Below are 21883 nucleotides of genomic sequence, written 5' to 3' on the forward strand. Positions count from 1 at the left end.
GTAACACTGTAAATGACAGGGCCCAGGGGTGTAAGTAACACTGTAAATGACAGGACCCAGGGGTGTAAGTAACACTGTAAATGACAGGGCCCAGGCGTGTGTAACACTGTAAATGACAGGGCCCAGGAGTGTAAGTAACATTGTAAATGACAGGGTCCAGGAGTGTAAGTAACACTGTAAATGACAGGGCCCAGGGGTGTAAGTAACACTGTAAATGACAGGGCCCAGGGGTGTAAATAACACTGTAAATGACAGGGCCCAGGGGTGTAAGTAACACTGTAAATGACATGGCCCAGGGGTGTAAGTAACACTGTAAATGACAGGGCACAGGAGTGTAAGTAACACTGTAAATGACAGGGCCCAGGGGTGTAAGTAACACTGTAAATGACAGGGTCCAGGAGTGTAACACTGTAAATGATAGGGCCCAGGAGTGTAACACTGTAAATGACAGGGCCCAGGGGTGTAACACTGTAAATGACAGGGCCCAGGGGTGTAAGTAACATTGTAAATGACAGGGTCCAGGAGTGTAAGTAACACTGTAAATGACAGGGCCCAGGGGTGTAAGTAACACTGTAAATGACAGGGCCCAGGAGTGTAAGCAACACTGTAAATGACAGGGCCCAGGGGTCTAACACTGTAAATGACAGGGCCAAGGGGTGTAAGTAACACTGTAAATGACAGGGCCCAGGAGTGTAAGTAACACTGTAAATGACAGGGCCCAGGGGTCTAACACTGTAAATGACAGGGCCCAGGGGTGTAAGTAACACTGTAAATGACAGGGTCCAGGAGTGTAACACTGTAAATGACAGGGCCCATGGGTGTAAGTAACACTGTAAATGACAGGGCCCAGGGGTGTAAGTAACACTGTAAATGACAGGGCCCAGGAGTGTAACACTGTAAATGACAGGGTCCAGGGGTGTAAGTAACACTGTAAATGACAGGGCCCAGGAGTGTAACACTGTAAATGACAGGGCCCAGGGGTGTAAGTAACACTGTAAATGACAGGGCCCAGGGGTGTAAGTAACACTGTAAATGACAGGGCCCAGGAGTGTAACACTGTAAATGACAGGGTCCAGGGGTGTAAGTAACACTGTAAATGACAGGGCCCAGGGGTGTAAGTAACACTGTAAATGACAGGGCCCAGGCGTGTGTAACACTGTAAATGACAGGGCCCAGGAGTGTAAGTAACACTGTAAATGACAGGGCCCAGGGGTGTAACACTGTAAATGACAGGGCCCAGGGGTGTAAGTAACACTGTAAATGACAGGGCCCAGGGGTGTAAGTAACACTGTAAATGACAGGGCCCAAGAGTGTAACACAGTAAATGACAGGGCCCAGGGGTGTAAGTAACACTGTAAATGACATGGCCCAGGAGTGTAAGTAACACTGTAAATGACAGGGCCCAGGGGTCTAACACTGTAAATGACAGGGCCCAGGAGTGCAAGTAACACTGTAAATGACAGGGCCCAGGAGTGTAACACTGTAAATGACAGGGCCCAGGGGTCTAACACTGTAAATGACAGGGCCCAGGAGTGCAAGTAACACTGTAAATGACAGGGCCCAGGAGTGTAACACTGTAAATGACAGGGCCCAGGGGTGTAACACTGTAAATGACAGGGCCCAGGGGTGTTAATAACACTGTAAATGACAGCGCCCAGGAGTGTAACACTGTAAATGACAGGGCCCAGGAGTGTAACACTGTAAATGACAGGGCCCAGGGGTGTAACACTGTAAATGACAGGGCCCAGGGGTGTAAGTAACACTGTAAATGACAGGGTCCAGGGGCGTGTACCACTGTAAATGACAGGGCCCAGGGGTGTAAGTAACACTGTAAATGACAGGGCCCAGGAGTGTAAGTAACACTGTAAATGACAGGGCCCAAGAGTGTAAGTAACACTGTAAATGACAGGGCCCAGGAGTGCAAGTAACACTGTAAATGACAGGGCCCAGGGGTGTAAGTAACACTGTAAATGACAGGACCCAGGGGTGTAAGTAACACTGTAAATGACAGGGCCCAGGCGTGTGTAACACTTTAAATGACAGGGCCCAGGAGTGTAAGTAACATTGTAAATGACAGGGTCCAGGAGTGTAAGTAACACTGTAAATGACAGGGCCCAGGAGTGTAACACTGTAAATGACATGGCCCAGGGGTGTGTACCACTGTAAATGACAGGGCCCAGGAGTGTAAGTAACACTGTAAATGACAGGGCCCAGGAGTGTAAGTAACACTGTAAATGACAGGGCCCAGGGGTGTAAGTAACACTGTAAATGACAGGGCCCAGGGGTGTAAATAACACTGTAAATGACAGGGCCCAGTCGTGTAAGTAACACTGTAAATGACAGGGCCCAGGGGTGTAAGTAACACTGTAAATGACAGAGCCCAGGGGTGTAAGTAACACTGTAAATGACAGGGCCCAGGAGTGTAAGTAACACTGTAAATGACAGGGCCCAGGGGTGTAAGTAACACTGTAAATGACAGGGCCCAGGAGTGTAACACTGTTAATGACAGGGCCCAGGATTGTAAACTAGGTTTAGAGGGATAAGGGCTAAACTCAGGCAGATGGGACTCATGTAGATGGGGCATGTAGGTTGGTGTGGGCATGTTGGGCTGAAAGGCTTGTTGCACACTGTATGACTCTATGACTCTCCCAGTCCGGGCTCCCTCTCTCACCTCAGCCATTGTTTCCATCCGTTGATGAATGCTCCTGTGATTTTTCATCAGCTGTTTTCTCTGCGTCAGACATGGAGAGTCCGTTGTTCTCAGTCAGTGAGCTTCCTAAAACATACACAATACTAAGAAGCATCATTGGACAGAGGGCTCTGACTATTGGATCTTAAATGGACAGAGGATGTTGAAGAACATCTACTGGACACATCCATACAACACCACAGGCAATGCAATGCATCTTCTATAATTTTAATGGACAATTATAATCGAACTGCCCACCACAGAATCCTCCAATCCAATCAACACCACCAATTCCATGCTTAAAAATGACACCAGCTCCTCCCACCCTTCTTCATCTAATCCCAGCACACTGAACTTCTGTCGCAGTCCACATTTAGTTATCCAACCTTCCTTTGAATACTTTATCACACAAGAACCGCGCCAGTGGACATGTAATGTACATAGAGCATTGGATAGAAACTTCCACAGGACAATCGCTGTGCCAGACATTGGTCACTGGGTTCGGGATGAGTAATGGGCTAACGGCACACAGGGCCTGGGCAGCTGAAGAAAAAGACATTAATTGTGAAGCTGTTAAATTTGTGGATAACAGGTCAGAATTAGAGTGGCTGAGAGAGACAACCACTGAAGGTAATGGTGGGGCATATGTAATAGGAAGGGGCAAGGCCATGGAAGGCATTTAAAACCAGGTTATGAATTTTATGACCAGGATCAGCAGTAACAGGTGAATGAGATTGGTGCAATAGGGAAATGATGATAGGTAAAATTCTGCCTTTGCTTTCAAACTGTAATAAACTTTCCATTTCTCTCCCTTCACTGCCCACGAACACCATTTGCAACTCAAACATCTCCTTCACATGCCCATCCATTCATTAGTATGTCTCTCTCACTCTGTGTCTCTCCAACTATTGTCTCTTTCATATCTTCTCCCCTCACTCTCCATTGGACAATCCCTCTCTCGATCCACATTTCCAACTTTTGCTCAGTTTGCCACTGTGACATTTGGCCAGTTATGTGGGCCCCTGATGTGGAAGATGCCTTATTCTCATTGAACTGCCATTATAAATATGATAACTGAACAGGGTAGAATTGAACAGTGGCGCATTTCCATTGGAACTGCAATGTCCACATATGCGAGTGTGAATTATTAAGATACTGCACGTAAACAGGCCACTCAGTCCAATAATTCAAAGATGGACACAAACAGCTGGAGTAACTCAGCGGGACCCGTCTAAAGAAGGATCGACATAAAATGTCACCCATTCCTTTTCCCCAGAGATGCTGCCTGTCCCAATGATTTACTCCAGCTTTTTGTGTATATTTGGATATTAATACCTGTATTGAATGTGTAACTTCCGGAAATGTCGGATGGGTTTGTTGAAAAGAAAATGTTTTGTAAATATTTATTATTTGAATAAAGTATTTTTTGAAATTAAAAAATAAATAAAAAATCTTCCGTTTAAACCAGCATCTACAGTTCCTTCCCGCACAGTCCAATATTTCAAACTGTATTGAAAACTCTCTTTGCCTCCCTCTCCCCCCACTCCACCAACTCTCCTTTTGTCCTTGTTTCATTTGTGGCTTCATTTGCATCTTTGGCTTAATTTGCATCTGGCATCTTTCACAAAATGTTACCTGTGCCTGATATGAAAAGTACTTTGTTTTCCATCCAGTTATTTCTTGTTACAAAACAGGATTGTGGGAATGGATGCAAATTAATCTGCAGAGTTTCCATTGGAAATGTTATGATGGCAGATTTGAATTTGGTATACAGAAACCCTCCAGTCAAACTCCTCTGAAAACTCCCTCTATCTGTCAGTTCCCTCCTTCTATCCCCACCATTCTGCCACTCTCCTTGTCCATAAATTCTCCTGTTTCCTTATTGCTCAATTTGCATCTGATCCCTTTCATCAATGGTTACCTGATTCCTTGGTGTGAAAAGTCCCTTGTTCTCAGTCAATGCATTTCCTGTTAAAAACAGCGATGATAGAGTAATGTAGTGGTTGCAAAAACATGGGTGTTTTGTGTGGATTTTACTGCAGAGGAACAAGCCATTGGGCCCAACGACATTGACTTGTTTTATACTGCACACCAACATTCTGCAATGTGGAAGCACTGTGCACTCAGCTGTGTCGTGGGACTGCAGTGAACAGAGGGGACGGGACAAGAAACACCCACATAATCATTCCTCGTTCACTAAAAATTACATCAGTTTATCTAAAAAAATGAATTGGAGCCAGCCATATATCTTGGACCATTAAAAAAATATGGAGAGTACTGCAAAGAGGGTAACAGATAATCAGCATGAGAACATCATGACTGAGCTCAACATAGAGGACATAGTGGAATAAGACTGCACAAACTGGAAAACAAGGATTATCAGTTACTCACTCAAGCTTCCAAGGTTATTCTGTTTCTCACTCTGTCCACCCACTCGTCGTTCTCTCCTGTTCCTTCATATTCCAATCCCCATTTCACCAACTGCCCCCTTGATTCCTTGTGTCAAATTTTGGTCAGTTTGCAGCCTTCCGTTCACCAATGTTACCTGCGCTCCTGATATTGAAAGCTGCTTGTTCGCACTTTCTTCAGTCTGATGAAGGGTCCCAACCCAAACCGCTTTCCATTCCTTCAGCAAACACTGCCTGAGCCGTTGTATTACTCCAGCATTTTGTTCAAGATACCAGTAATTGTAGTTCCCGAATCTTGCTCTCATTTTGTAAGGATAGTTGAAGAGGGCTGAATTGACCAGGACATGTGATTCCATTTGACCTCCAATGGCCACAGAAGGGAAGATGAATTATTTATGTCTCTGCACAGAAACACGTCGTTCTGCCCAGCAGCTCCATGACATGTTTTACATTCCACATCAACCTCCTGTAACGTGGCAGCTCCGGACACTCAGCTGTGCGGTGGGACTACAGTAACAGAGAGGACTGGAAAAGGAACATACATATTGGTGTCAGTGCTCGATTACTATGATGTGCGGACAGCACATGGGGCCTCGGCAGCTGCAAAACTGCCAAGACTTGAAAATTATGTTGGGATTTTAAATGTGTTTAAAGGGAGAGAATGGATAAGCTGTCTATTTTCCCCGAAAATCAGCATGAGAACATCATGACTGAGCTCAACACAGAGGAAATAGTGGAATAAGACAATAGACAATAGGTGCAGGAGGAGGCCAATCGGACCTTCGAATCAGCACCGCCATTCAATGTGATCATGGCTGATCATTCTCAATCAGTACCCCGTTCCTGCCTTCTCCCCATACCCCCCGACACCGCTATCCTTAAGAGCTCTATCAAGCTTTCTCTTGAATGCATTCAGAGAATTGGCCTCCACTGCCTTCTGAGGCAGAGAATTCCACATATTTACAATTCTGACTGAAAAAGGTTTTCCTCCTCTCCGTTTTAAATGGCCTACCCATTATTCTTAAACTGTGGCCCCTGGTTCGGGACTCCCCCAATATTGCGACCATGTTTCCTGCCTCTAACGTGTCCAACCCCTTAATAATCTTACAATATACATTATACATTAGATAAGATTGCCTCTTATCCTAAATTCCAGTGTATACAAGCCAAGTCGCTCTAGTCTTTCAGCATATGACAGTCCTGCCATTCCGGGAATTAACCTAGTAAACCTACGCTGCACGCCCTCAATAGCAAGAATATCCTTCCTCAAATTTAGAAACTGCACAAAGTACTCCAGGTGCGGTCTCACTAGGGCCCTGTACAACTGCAGAAGGACCTCTTTGCTCCTATACTCAACTCCTCTTATTATGAAGGCCAACATTCCATTGGCTTTCTTCACTGCCTGCTGTACCTGCATACTTCCTTTCAGTGACTGATGTACTAGGACACCCAGATCTCGTTGTACGTCCCCTTTTCCTAACTTGACACTATTCAGATAATAATCTGCCTTCCTATTCTTATCACCAAAGTGGATAACCTCACACTTATCCACATTAAACTGCATCTGCCATGCATCCGCCCACGCACACAACATGTTGAAGTCATCCTGCAACCTCATAGCATCTTCCTCACAGTTCACACTACCACCCAGCTTCGTACCTTCTGCAAATTTGCTAATGGTATTTTTAATCCCTTCATCCAAGTCATTAATGTATATTGTAAATAGCTGCGGTCCCAGCACCGAGCCTTGCGGTACCCCACTAGTCACTGCCTGCCATTCTGAAAGGGACTCATTTCCCACTCTTTGCTTTCTGTGTGTCAACCAATTTTCTGTCCATGTCAGTACCCTACCTCCAATACCATGTGCTCTAATTTTGCCCACTAATCTCCTATGTGGGACCTTGTCAAAGGCTTTCTGAAAGTCGAGGTACACCACATCCACCGGCTCTCCCCTGTCAATTTTCCTAGTTACATCCTCAAAAAAGTTCCAGAAGATTAGTCAAGCATCATTGCCCCTTTGTAAATCCTTGCTGACTCGGAACGATCTTGTTACTGCTATCCAAATACTCCGCAATTTTGTCTTTTATAATTGGCTCCAGCATCTTCCTCACCATTGATGTCAGACTAACTAAAATTTCTCGTTTTCTCTCTCCCTCCTTTCTTAAAAAGTGGGATAACATTAGCTACCCTCCAATCCACATGAATTGATCCTGAATCTATAGAACATTGGAAAATGATCACCAATGCGTCCACAATTTCTAGAGCCACCTCCTTAAGAACCTTGGGATGCAGACCATCAGCCCTGGGGATTTATCAGCCTTCAGTCCCATCAGTCTACCCAACACCATTTCCTGGCTAATGTGAATTTCCTTCAGTTCCACTGCCAGCCTGTGATCTCTGGCCACTAGACCATCTGGGAGATTGTTTGTATCTTCCTTAGTGAAGACAGATCCAAAGTACCGGTTCAACTCGTCTGCCGTTTCCTTGTTTCCCATAATAAATTCCCCTGCTTGTCTTCAAGTGACCCACATTTGCCTTGACTATTTTTTCCCTCTTTACATACCTAAAAAAGTTTTTACTATCCTCCTTTATATTATTGGCTAGCTTACCCTCGTACCTCATCTTTTCTCCCCGTATTGCCTTTTTAGTCATCTTCTGTTGCTCTTTAAAAGAGTCCCAATCCTCTGGCTTCCCACTCTTCTTTGCTACGTTATATTTTTTATCTTTTATTTTTATGCTGTCCTTGACTTCCCTTGTCAGCCACGGATGCCTCTTACTCCCCTTAGAATCTTTCCTCCTCTTTGGGATGAATTGATCCTGCAACTTCTGCATTATTCCCAGGAATACCTGCCATTGCTTTTCCACCGTTTTCCCTGCGAGGGCCTCCTTCCAGTCAAATCTGGCCAGCTCCTGCCTCGTGCCTCTGTAATCCCCTTTGCTGTACTGTAATACTGACACTTCCGATTTTCCCTTCTCCCTCTCAATTTGTGGATTAAAACTTATCATATTATAAGAAAATAACTGCAGATGCTGGTACAAATCGAAGGTATTTATTCACAAAATGCTGGAGTAACTCAGCAGGTCAGGCAGCATCTCAGGAGAGAAGGAATGGGTGACGTTTCATGTCGAGACCCTTCTTCAGACTGTCTTCAGTCTTATCATATTATGATCACTGCCTCCTAATGGCTCTTTTACCTTGAGTTCCCTTGTCAGATCAGGTTCATTACACAACACTAAATCCAGAATTGCCTTCTCCCTGGTAGGCTCCAGTACAAGCTGTTCTAAGAGTCCATCTCGGAGGCACTCTACAAACTCTTTCCTGGGGTCCATTACCAACCTGATTTTCCCAGCTCTGCATGCTGATGGCACAAACTGGAAAACATGGATCATCAGTTATTCACTCAAGCCTCCAAGGATACTCTGTTTCTCAGTCTGTCCAACCACTCGTCGTTCTCTCCTGTTCCCTCATATTCCAGTCCCCATTTCACCAACTGCTCCCTTGATTCTTTGTGTCGAATTTTGCTCAGATTGCAACCTTCCGTTCACCAATGTTACCTGCGCTCCTGATATTGAATGAAGCTGCTTGTTCACACTTTCTTCAGTCTTATGAAGGGTCCCAACCCAAACCGCTTTCCATTCCTTCTGCAAACACTGCCTGAGCCGTTGTATTACTCCAGCATTTTGATCAAGATTCCAGTAATTGTAGTTCCTGAATCTTACTCTCATTTTGCCAGGATAATGAGGGCTGAATTGACCAGGACATGTGATTCCGTTTGACCTGCAATGGCCACAGAAGGGAAGATGAATTATTTATGTCTCTGCACAGAAACACATCGTTCTGCCCAGCAGCTCCATGATATGTTTTACATTCCACATCAACCTCCTGTAACGTGGCAGCTCTGGACACTCAGCTGTGCGGTGGGACGACAGTAGCAGAGAGGACTGGAAAAGGAACATACATATTGCTCGAGAACGATGATGAGCAGACAGCACATGGGGCCTCAGCAGCTGCAAAACTGCCAAGGCTAAAAAATAGACAATAGGTGCAGGAGTAGGCCATTCGGCCCTTCGAGCCAGCACCGCCATTCAATGTGATCATGGCTGATCATTCTCAATCAGTACCCTGTTCCTGCCTTCTCCCCATACCCCCTGACTCCACTATCATTAAGAGCTCTATCTAGCTCTCTCTTGAATGCATTCAGAGAATTGGCCTCCACTGCCCTCTGAGGCAGAGAATTCCACAGATTCACAACTCTCTGACTGAAAAAGTTTTTCCTCATTTCCGTTCTAAAAAAGGATTTTCCTCATCTCCGTTCTAAAAAAATAGAAAATGTTCTATCTTCCCTGGAGCAAAGGTAAAACCTGAGCAGTGTCTATATGGAGGTTTATAAAATCATGAGGAATGTAAGTAAGCTGTATGTCGACACAAAATGCTGGAGTAACTCAGCGGGTCAGGCAGCATCTTGGGAGAAAAGGAATGGGTGCGTTTCGGGTCGCTACCTGACCCGCTGAGTTACTCCAGTATTTTGTATCTACGTTCGATTGAAACCAGCATCTGCAGTATTTTTTCCTAAGTAAGCAGTATAGTCACAACCTCTTTCTCAGGATAAAGGTCATAGGTTTAAGGAGGGACACATTTTGCAGAGCATTGTGAGTATATGGAATGAGCAGCCAGAGCAAGTGGTTGAGGCACGTACAATTATCATGTATCAAATAAATTTGAAGAGGCACTTGGACAATAAAGATGTCGTGAGACACAACAAACTGCATATTCTGCAATTTTGAGCAAAGCTCCAAGTGCTGGAAGAGCTCAGCAGGTCAAGCAGCATCTGTGGAGGGAATGGACAGGCAACGTTTCAGGTCAGGCCCCCTCGTCAGACTCAGAACATCATCTGTACATTCCCTCAACAGATGCTATCTGTCCGGTTGTGTTGCTCCAACACTTGGAGGAACACTTGCTCAGGGACATGGGCAAACCACAAACGTGTTGGGCCAAAGTGCATGTTTCCATGCTGTTCAACTCTATGCCAGCTGAGGAAGGATATTCCTGCTATTGAGGGCGTGCAGATTAGGTTTACTAGGTTAATTCCCGGAATGGCGGGACTATCATATGTTGAAAGACTGGAGCGACTAGGCTTGTATACACTGGAATTTAGAAGAATGAGAGGAGATCTTATCGAAACGTATAAGATTATTAAGGGGTTGGACACTTTAGAGGCAGGAAACATGTTCCCAATGTTGGGGGAGTCCAGAACAAGGGGCCACAGTTTAAGAATAAGGGGTAGGCCATTTAGAACTGAGATGAGGAAAAGCATTTTCAGTCAGAGAGTTGTGAATCTGTGGAATTCTCTGCCTCAGAAGGCAGTGGAGGCCAATTCTGTGAATGCTTCAAGAGAGAGCTGGATAGAGCTCTTAAGGACAGCGAAGTCAGGGGTTATGGGGAGAAGGCAGGAACGGGGTACGGATTGCGAATGATCAGCCATGATCACATTGAATGGCAGTGCGTACAGGCTCGAAGGGTCGAATGGCCTCCTCCTGCACCTATTAAAAATAAAAAAAATAAAAAATAAAAGACATTAAATGTGCAGACATTAAATGTTACCACACAGGAATGTCCAATTGAGGCTAAAATCACAGCCATGCAATGTGCCCATCCCTGCTTGCTGCAATCACGCAATTTTGTTCCTCTCTAAATAAATATCATTCCTAACATTGCGTACTTTACAACACACTGAAAGCTCAGTGTTCAACATTAATAGTGAGCCATCCTGGGGAGCGATGTATCTATTCTCTGGATGTTTATTATCCAATCCATTCCCTATATAAAATCCCAGTACACAACAGAGGGCCAACATTAGCTCACTGCTGGTGTTGGAGGAAATTATCCTGCAGATGATGCCTCTCTTACACGTCTGTCCTCTGCTTCACCATCTCTGCTCACTGTGCCACCAGCCCCCATCCCCTCTCCTCCCTTACCCAGCTGCACTCCCCACAAGATAAGGCATCATAGACAGACACAGATCAAGAGAATGGGTTTGAACCTGGTGAATTGAACTTAATGAAGAGCAATGTGAGGTCACGCACTTGTGTGAAGTATGAAAAGGCAGTGGAAATTGAAAATGGTGGAATGCAGACAGATCGAGATGTTCTTGTGCATGAGACACCTGACAGTCGACATGAAGGTGTGACAAACATCAGGTAGGTAAGCAGTACATTGGGATTTATTGCAACAGAAACATAGAAAATAGTTGCAGGAGTAGGCCATTCGGCCCTTCGAGTCTGCACGGCCATTCAATATGATCATGGCTGATCATCCAGCTCAGTATCCCGTACCTGCCTTCTCTCCATACCCCCTGATCCCTTTAGCAAAAAGGGCCACATCTAACTCCCTCTTAAATATAGCCAATGAACTGGCCTCAACTATCTTCTGTGGCAGATAATTCCACAGACTCACCACTCTCTTTGTGAAGAAATGTTTTCTCATCTCGGTCCTAAAAGACTTCCCCCTTATCCTTAAGCTGTGACCCCTGGTTCTGGACTCCCCCAACATCGGGAACAATCTTCCCGCATCTAGCCTCTCCAACCCCTTAAGAATTTTATATGTTTCTATAAGATCCCCCCTCAGTCTTCTAAATTCCAGCGAGTGCAAGCCTAGTCTATCCAGTCTTTCTTCATATGAAAGTCCCGCCATCCCAGGGATCAATCAAGTGAACCTTCTCTGTACTCCCTCTACGGCAAGAACGTCTTTCCTCAGATTAGGAGACCAAAACTGCACACAATACTCCACGTGCAGTCTCACCAAGGCCCCGTACAACTGCAGTAGAACCTCCCTGGTCCTAAACTCAAATCCTCTTGCTATGAATGCCAACATACCATTCGCTTTCTTCACTGGCTGCTGCACCTGCACGCTTGCTTTCAATGACTGGTGCACCACGACACCCAGGTCACGTTGCATCTCCCCTTCTCCTAATCGTTCAGAAGTCAGAAGTTGTGTCCACTGTTGTTTGTTATCCGCATTAACAATCTGGATGACATTGTAGTTAAATTTGTAAGTGAATTTGGAAATTCTGGTAATTACATCATAATTGTCCAGTCACATTCAGGGAGAGCATGGTGACGCTGGAATTCTCTACCCTGGAGGTTAGATTGTTGATGATAGAGGTCACAGATCAGTTTTTCAAAGATCGTGGAATTCAAAGCTATGTGCACTTGGCACAGGAAAGGAGTTGAGGTGTGGAGCAAATTGGCTCTGGTCACATTAAATTATGGGGCATGTTTGAGGAGACAAGTGGCCCACTCTCACTTCTGTCCCTTTCGTGTTATGGTGTAAAAGGGTAGAGTGCTTTGGGAGGTGATTATTGGGCAGAGGGTCTAATCAGCCATGTATGGATGAACTAAATTCAGAGAGATAAATGAGGAGGTGCGATCATAATGAGGAGTAAGGCAAGACAAAACACATACCCATCTACCAGTCCCAGCTCACTCTCTCACCTCAGCATTGCTTGTGTATGTTGCTCAAATGTTCCCTGTGGCCTTTCACCAGACCTTGCCTCTGTCTCTGACATGTAGAGCCCATTGTTCTCGCTCTATCTGCTTCCTGAAACAAACGCGACATCTCACACTGAACCTATAAACCCTAGTTTCAGACCTTCACCCGATTTGTGCTCACATGATTTATAAACCTGTATAAGGTCATCCCCTTAAGTTTCTTTGCTCCATGGAAATCAATCCCAGCCTATCCAGCTCCTCCTTCTCACTCAAACCATCCAATCCAGGTAATCAATCGATCTATGTTGCATCTTTTCCAGTTTACTAACACCCTTCCTGTAGCAGGGTGACTGGAACTGCACATATCACAGCGGGTGTGGTCTCCCTAATGTCTTGTACATTGAGACAGGATGCTGCAGAACAGATCTAGAGACAGATTACCTCTGGGGCTGTCGGCATTCCCTTTACCTCCCTGGCCCGGCTCCATCTCCCAGCTCCAACCCCCTCCGTGTCTCCCTCCTGCTAATGTCCCCCTCCACAGTTCAAATATCAACCCCCCTCTGTGTCTGCCTCATATGTCCTAAACCCTCACCATCCCCTCTGCCCTTCCTCCCCCTATCATGTCCCCTCCCCACCCTTCCCGCTCCCTCGTCTCCCATAACCCTTGCTATCTCCTCTCCATCCTCCTTGCGGCCCCTGCCAAAACATCCTCCCCTTCAGCCACATGTCCTCCCTCCCACCTTGCCTACGCCCCTCACTGCCCATCCTCCTCCCACCCCACTCTCCCTCCACCCCTCTCCTTTGAAAGAGTTAATGGCTATTAACTTTGAATGATGAGATGCTTGACCATAATAAAATGGTAGAATGAATAAAAAGCCTGAACTCTGAATAGCTGATGTTTGCAATATTGCACCTGGCGGGATATAACTCCTAAATCTTGTACATCACGCTGATAGTACATCCCCCTTTTGCTTGGGGAGGACGTCTTGAAATGATGAGAACAATGTTTCCGCTGAGATTGGGATGTAGTTAATTGCTGACTGATTGTGGAATTGTGCGAACATGACCTTCTGTGGTTTAATAATGATCCTTACCTTTGACTAATGACTTTGTGTGAAACATTTTATGACAGTAGAGTGATAAGAATATTGGGCAGGAAACAATCTGTTATTAAGTTGAAAGAAATGTTGTGTTAAACAATCTTCTGCAAATTCTGTATAAAAATGCTGCGAAACTGCTGTATCTGAGAGTGGAAGCAAGGGGAGTGCTAAGTATGGTCATACACCCTTAGCATGATCTCCCCACTCCCGTCTGACGATAATTAAAGCTTTGCTTGGTTTACCTTTAACTGTTTATATTGTTGTCTGTTTTAAGAAACGGACTTTAACATTGGCGTAGTCGGCAGGATCTCGCTGGGACCAACAACAGATGACTGAGTAAGAGGCTCCAGAGTAACCGGGACTGGATGGGGAGAAAATTGAGCTCTAGTCGGACCTCTTTAGACCGACCTCCCAAAGAAGCTCCCGGGAACACTGTGGTCCCTCGTCAAGAGGTTGACCTGGTTTCAGCCGAGATCCTTAGAAACAGATAACGAATGTAAGACCTAACGTTAATTAAGAGATTTTTGCTACTGGGAAAGTAGTCGGCACTTGGCTATAGCAAACTCAAAAGGTTTGTCATAAATTAAGATGAGGAATAATTTGGATAATAGTGACGGGGAAACGCCCGTGCAACACATGTGTTATAATAAAGATTCTGGAATATTAAATTATAAGTTAACCAAACGTTTAGGTGATGAGTCTGGGCCAGTTGAAGGAACATGGGACGTAGAAACTGTTAAAAAGGCAGAAATGTCAATTTGGGAAAAAGATGCAGGAAAAAAATGGAAAAAAAAGAATGAAAGAATGGAAGAGTTTGGCAGAAAAGAAGAGGGAGGAGATGTGAGAGAGGAGTTGGATGGATAATGCATGTAAGATGGGGATTGAGTTGAGAAATAAAGATGGAACTATGAAAGAATGGAAGAGTTAGGCAGAAAAGAAGAGGGAGGAGATGTGAGAGAGGAGTTGGATGGATAATGCATGTAAGATGGGGATTGAGTTGAGAAATAAAGATGGAACTATGAAAGAATGGAAGGTGCTTCAGATAGAAAGTCAGTGGGCAGAGGAGCAAGGAAAAATAACTAAAAAAGAGAGCGCTCGAAGAATTGATAAAAAGAGCTCAGAACCAAAACAATTAGTAGTTAAGAACAAACCTGGTACCAGTAAATCCTCCGGAGACCCGATGTCTGGCATGACGACCCTCTTTGCTAGTGATGATGAGGAGGGTCCCACATGGAGGAGACCTCCTCCATATGCCCCACCAGTAAGTGCCAATGCCATTATTGAAATGCAGGCCCCATTAGTGGCTCCCTTATACCCCAAACTTCCAACGGGGGAAGCCAGGGGGAAGTCAGGGCAACAGACCATGAAGGTGCAGGTGCAGGAACAGAATCTGAAGAAGAGGAGGATATGAAAGACAGGGGGAAAGCGGAGGCAGCGATATCAAACGGCCGGTGACATACTTTTCGGTCAGGTTAGATGCAGTAGCTCACAGATACCCCCCATGCACCCGGATCTTGCCTGGATTACACACTTGTGTAGCTGCATTAATGAATGCGGGCCAAACCAAATACCTCACCAAGGCACGATTGGGAAGGTATGAGTTTACTCTTTTAAATAATCCTAACCTGACATTTTATCATTCCCTTTTATTTCCCACGTGTTCGTTCGAATCTCGTTACCATTGGGATCCTGCCGACTACGCCAAATTCTGTGGAAGTAATTAATTTAGAAGGAAATTAAAAGACAATGTAAAGCAGAGACTTCGCAGGTTTGCTTCGAGACTTTATTGCACAATATCGTGGAGAGATGGCGGCAGTAAACTGGCCACCAGTTCTCTGACTTCACAGTAGAATTAGCCGACAGTTATACTGTGCAGGAAACAACTTTTGTTTTTTGTCAGACACAACTTTAAGAAAATATTCTATCTACTACATGGGAACCAATTATTTCATTAGTCATAACATTCTTTTTGTTTATGTCAATTTTATTCAACAACAGGTGGTTAATACAGGTCAAACACACTACAAGGGTATCTTGACATTATTCTATCTCACATTTTAGGCGGCCCGCGTCACCATCCCCTCTCCCGCGGGGGTGGGTGGGTGGGTGGGTGGGATGGTGTGGCTCAATGCCTTCGGGGCATTGTCGCCAGTCACGGAGCCAGTTTGTTCGCCGGTATCGAAGGGGGGAAACTTAAATCATTTCACGAATCACAGATTCTCCACATAGATCAATCTCAACGTCGCCGAACGTTGCGGAATGAGGAATCGGTGTTTCCTACATCTGAGGGAGAGCCAATCTCCCCTGAGAGAAGGGAGACCTCATCAGCGATGAGGTTGTGTCACCCGTGTCCTTACCAATTCTCACTGTTAGCATCCATGTATATTTGAATTATTCTCATGTATTCAGACGTTCCAGGGGACACCAACATTTTATATTCCTTTTGAGAACTCGGTCCCCAGCACCATTCCACCCACCCATCAGAAACCCAGCGACAAAGAGATAGTTATCAGAAGTGATCAGAATAGTTTATTCCCGGTCACTATGAACAACCTGTTTCCTGTGTGATTCGTGCACAAGGCTTATCCAGTATTGCTGCACTTGGACAACATTGAGACTATATTGTGTAGAAAGGAGTTGCAGATACTGATTTATTGGTTGTAAATGGCAGCTACTGAATTTCATAATTTGCACCCCCGGATACCTCCTGAAAACGTTGGTTTAACATGCGTACATCTGTTCAATGTTCTGCTATATTGATAACTAGACTGGGAATACTAATGTTTCAATGATATGATTAATTTCACAATGAAATTCACGGGGTATTTAACCATGTTCTTCAGCTCCTCTCTGAACTTTCTCTGGGTCAGGACATAAATACATGTGTTGGTGCAGGTACTCAGAACCTGGAGCATAAACGAAATTTTCGGAAGATGACTGTCCGCGAAGTACTCAGCGCCCAAAGCGCGCTCAGACACAACATAAACAAGCATTGTGGTCCACAACGCAATGAAACTGCCCGATATGCTGAAGAGTAAAACGATGGATTTCCTCCGGTTCTCCATCTCCGGATCCTTGCCATTCTGTTCACTGTTGCGGCCCCGGAGCAATCTGCGGACCCGACCAGAGACTAGAATGTATCTGGCGGTCAGTGAATTGACCAACAAAAGCAAAACGAACGGGAGACAAGGAGTTACCGTAAAGTACAAGAACTCAAACGCAGTCCATGAAGGTGAGGTTAAGAAAGCCTGTGTCCAGACACACCCACGGGGTTTATTGTCGGTAATATATGCTGATTCGAATGTAAAATACCACGGTGCGTCTATTAAACAGCTCAGAGCAATGACGGTTCCGATAACAACACTCGCCGTTCGCACGGTGCAATATTTTAGTTTCAGCTTCTGACAACAAATGGCCACAAATCGATCAAACGTGAATCCCACGGTAAACCAAACAGAGATTGTTGTGGCTGCAATGGTCAGGGTCCAGGTGATGGAGCACACGGGGGTGATGGTGAAGAACGACAGCGGTAAATACATCTCAACAATGGACCTTATTATGACATCAATGATGAGGACCATGAGGTCGGCCGCTGACATTGCCACCAGGTAGCGAGTGATGCATTTGGAGAGACCGCACTTTCCCCGGGACAGGATCACAATCGTCACCAAGTTAACTGCGAAAGAACGAACGAAGGATGTTATCTGGCGCTCACGAACAATACCCAGAGCTGAATGGATTTCCGAGTGACATTTACTACTGAGTTTACAGAATAAATTAAATTACAAGACATATCAGCAGACAGATAATGAAAAGATACGTGGCCCGCACAGCTCTCGGGATCCGGGTTGGATCCTCTCCTCTGACTCTGGCTGTCCGTCGGTTCCCGCGCAAAGGGATGCTTTCCCTCGCAGCACCAGTTACCTGATCCAATCGAGAGATCATTCCGTATCTTAGCTGGGTGCTCTAATTGACTTCGCAATGCAGATGACAAGTGTGCCAGTGGCGGTGCGTGGATCAGTGTGCGAGAATAATCTGCAGGTTCAAAGTAAATCAGAAGGTCGCCGAGAGGCTGACAGTATTCCTCTTTGGAAATGGCAAATCTAGATAGACCATTTGTCCTCCTTACCGAAAGGTAAATGTCGTTATTGGAGCACAATGCACAGATAGGGGTAGAGTCCTTCCGCGTGTAAACAGGCTCTTTGGCCCAGCTTGCCCATGCCACATCTACTCTAGTTCCACCAGCGCATGTTTGGTCTAGATCCTTCTAAACCCTTCCTATCCATGTACCTATCAAAAGTTTGAAATATTATAGACAATAGACAATAGACAATAGGTGCAGGAGTAGGCCATTCAGCCCTTCGAGCCAGCACCGCCATTCAATGCGATCATGGCTGATCACTCTCAATCAGTACCCCGTTCCTGCCTTCTCCCCATACCCCCTCACTCCGCTATCCTTAAGAGCTCTATCCAGCTCTCTCTTGAAAGCATCCAACGAACTGGCCTCCACTGCCTTCTGAGGCAGAGAATTCCACACCTTCACCACCCTCTGACTGAAAAAGTTCTTCCTCATCTCCGTTCTAAATGGCCTACCCCTTATTCTCAAACTGTGGCCCCTTGTCCTGGACTCCCCCAACATTGGGAACATGTTATCTGCCTCTAATGTGTCCAATCCCCTAATTATCTTATATGTTTCAATAAGATCCCCCCTCATCCTTCTAAATTCCAGTGTATACAAGCCCAATCGCTCCAGCCTTTCAACATACGACAGTCCCGCCATTCCGGGAATTAACCTAGTGAACCTACGCTGCACGCCCTCCATAGCAAGAATATCCTTCCTCAAATTTGGAGACCAAAACTGCACACAGTACTCCAGGTGCGGTCTCACCAGGGCCCGGTACAACTGTAGAAGGACCTCTTTGCTCCTATACTCAACTCCTCTTGTTACGAAGGCCAACATTCCATTGGCTTTCTTCACTGCCTGCTGAACCTGCATGCTTCCTTTCATTGACTGATGCACTAGGACACCCAGATCTCGTTGAACTCCCCCTCCTCCTAACTTGACACCATTCAGATAATAATCTGCCTTTCTATTCTTACTTCCAAAGTGAATAACCTCACACTTATCTACATTAAACTGCATCTGCCATGTATCCGCCCACTCACACAACCTGTCCAAGTCACCCTGCAGCCTTATTGCATCTTCCTCACAATTCACACTACCCCCCAACTTAGTATCATCTGCAAATTTGCTAATGGTACTTTTAATCCCTTCGTCTAAGTCATTAATATTGGGTCGAAAAACACAATCGCCACAATTTGTGAAGACCAGAGTCTGTGACTGGGGCAATAACAGTTCAATTTAAAATCGTCTAACAGTTTCCAGTCCTGCAAAGTTTCGACTAACTTCAAAGCAATTTTCAAAGGCTTCTCTACCCCGTTCTTGAATTCTGGTCGCCATATTACAGAAAGGTTGTGATGGCGGAGAGGGTGCAAGGGTTTACGAGAATGATGCCTGGATTAGAGGATATTGGCTACAGGGAGAGGTTGGACAGAATTGGATTGTTTGTTTCTGGAATGCTGGAGGATTCCGGGCCACCTACAGAAGTATAGAAAATAGCAACCTTATTTCCAGGATAGGAAAACCAAATATTAGAGGGAAGAGATTTAAGGTGTGAAGGGCAAAGCTTAAGGGAGAAGCTAGCGCCATTTTTCTTATATACAAAGGCTGAGAGCCCGGACGCTGCCAGGGTGGGGGCTTGGATTGGTGTTTGGGCCAGGTCGAATAGTGGTGTTTCAGAGACATTTGGGTACGTAAATAGATTTGCAGAGAACAGAGGGATATGGGTTAGCACAGGCAAATAGGAGTTGGCCTTGGCATGTTCGACACAGACATTGTGGACCGAATGGCCTGTTTTGTGATGGACAGTTCTATGTTTTATATTTTGTTTTTAATCATTTCCTGTCACCACCCGACTCCTACCACTGGGACAACTTTGTATCTAATTCTTCCCAACTGGATCCTGTTTGCGCTAACCTTCCAGGTCAGTCGACCATGCGGGACCCTGTGAAAGCCATGACTAAAGTACACGTCAGCCACCATGCCCAAGTTAATACCCTTGGTTATTTATTTGAAAAGTTCATCATATTCTTGAGACACAGTTTCTCAGGAACAAAGTCACGCTTCCTATTTATAATCAGTGTTTACCTTTCCAAATTACGATGAGTCGTGTAGCACTGAATTCCCCCAGGCAAATTTGCCACCACCGATATCAGAATGACCCGCCTGCAGATCTGTGCATACATTCCACATAAAAGGAAGGCATCACTTCAAGGTCAATACCCAACTTTATGTGCCACAGATATGCAGTAAACAATTTGCATAGTGAAGCTGCAGTGGTGACTGGGCAGGGTAAAGGTGAGAGTGGGGCAGGGGAAGGGTGAAGGTTACAGTGGGGACTGGGCAGATTGAAGGTGCAGTGGGGATGGGGCAGGGTGAGGTTACAATGGGGACTGGGTATGGTGAAGTTACAGTGGGGGCTGGGCAGGGTGTGGTGAAAGTGTGGAATTGGCTGGGTGACTGGGCAGTGGGGATGGGGCAGGGTGAGGTTACAGTGGGGATGGGGCAGGGTGAAGGTGCAGTGGGGATGGGGCAGGGTGAGGTTACAGTGGGGATGGGGCAGGGTGAAGGTGCAGTGGGGATGAGGCAGGGTGAGGTTACAGTGGGGACTGGGTATGGTGAGGTTACAGTGGCGGCTGGGTATGGTGAGGTTACAGTGGGGGCTGGGCAGGGTGTGGTGAAAGTGTGGAATTGGCTGGGTGACTGGGCAGTGGGGATGGGGCAGGGTGAGGCTACTGTGGGGATGGGGCAGGGTGAGGCTACTGTGGGGATGGGGCAGGGTGAGGTTACAGTGGGGAATGGGGCAGGGTGAGGTTACACTGGGGACTGGGCAGGGTGAGGTTACAGTGGGGACTGGGCAGGGTGTGGTGAAAGTGGGGAATTGGCTGGGTGACTGGGCAGTGGGGATGGGGCAGGGTGAAGTTACAGTGGGGATGGGGCAGGGTGAAGGTGCAGTGGGGATGGGGCAGGGTGAGGCTACTGTGGGGACTGGGCAGGGTGTGGTGAAAGTGGGGAATTGGCCGGGTGACTGGGCAGTGGGGATGGGGCAGGGTGAGGTTACAGTGGGGATGGGGCAGGGTGAAGGTGCAGTGGGGATGGGGCAGGGTGAGGTTACAGTGGGGACTGGGCAGGGTGATGGTGTACTGGGAACTGGGCAGGGTAAGGTTACTGTGGGGACTGGGCAGGGTGTGGTGAAAGTGGGGAATTGGCTGGGTGACTGGGCAGTGGGGATGGGGCAGGGTGAGGTTACAGTGGGGATGGGGCAGGGTGAGGTTACTGTGGGGATGGGGCAGGGTGAAGGTGCAGTGGGGATGGGGCAGGGTGAGGTTACAGTGGGGGCTGGGCAGGGTGTGGTGAAAGTGGGGAGTTGGCTGGGTGACTGGGCAGTGGGGATGGGGCAGGGTGAGGTTACAGTGGGGATGGGGCAGGGTGAGGTTACTGTGGGAATGGGGCAGGGTGAGGTTACAGTGGGGATGGGGCAGGGTGAGGTTACTGTGGGGATGGGGCAGGGTGAGGTTACTGTGGGGATGGGGCAGGGTGAGGTTACAGTGGGGTTGGGGCAGGGTGAGGTTACAGTGGGGATGGGGCAGGGTGAGGTTACTGTGGGGATGGGGCAGGGTGAGGTTACTGTGGGGATGAGGCAGGGTGAGGTTACTGTGGGGATGGGGCAGGGTGAGGTTACAGTGGGGATGAGGCAGGTGAAAGTATAATTGTGATTGGGCAGGGTCAAGGGGCAGTGGAGACAGGGCATGTTCAACGGGCAGTGGTGACTGTGGAGGATGAGGTTACAGTCGGGGCTGGGTTGGGTGAAGGAGCAGTGGAGACTGGGCAGGGAAAGGTACAGCGGGGAATAGGCAGGGTGCATTTACAGAGGGAAATGGGCAGGGTGAAGTTACTGTGGGGATTGGGCAGGGTTAGCTTAGAGTGGGGACTGGGCAGGTTGAAGGGGCAGTCGGGACTGGGTTGGGTGATGGTGTAGTGGGCACTGGGCATTGTCACCAGGCAGTGAGGACTGGGCTGAGTTACGGTGCGGTGGGGACTGGGCAGGTTGAAGGGGGCAGTGGAGACTGGGCAGCTT

This window comes from Rhinoraja longicauda, chromosome 39 (assembly GCF_053455715.1).
Source record: "Rhinoraja longicauda isolate Sanriku21f chromosome 39, sRhiLon1.1, whole genome shotgun sequence".
NCBI classification, from domain to species: Eukaryota; Metazoa; Chordata; class Chondrichthyes; order Rajiformes; family Arhynchobatidae; genus Rhinoraja; species Rhinoraja longicauda.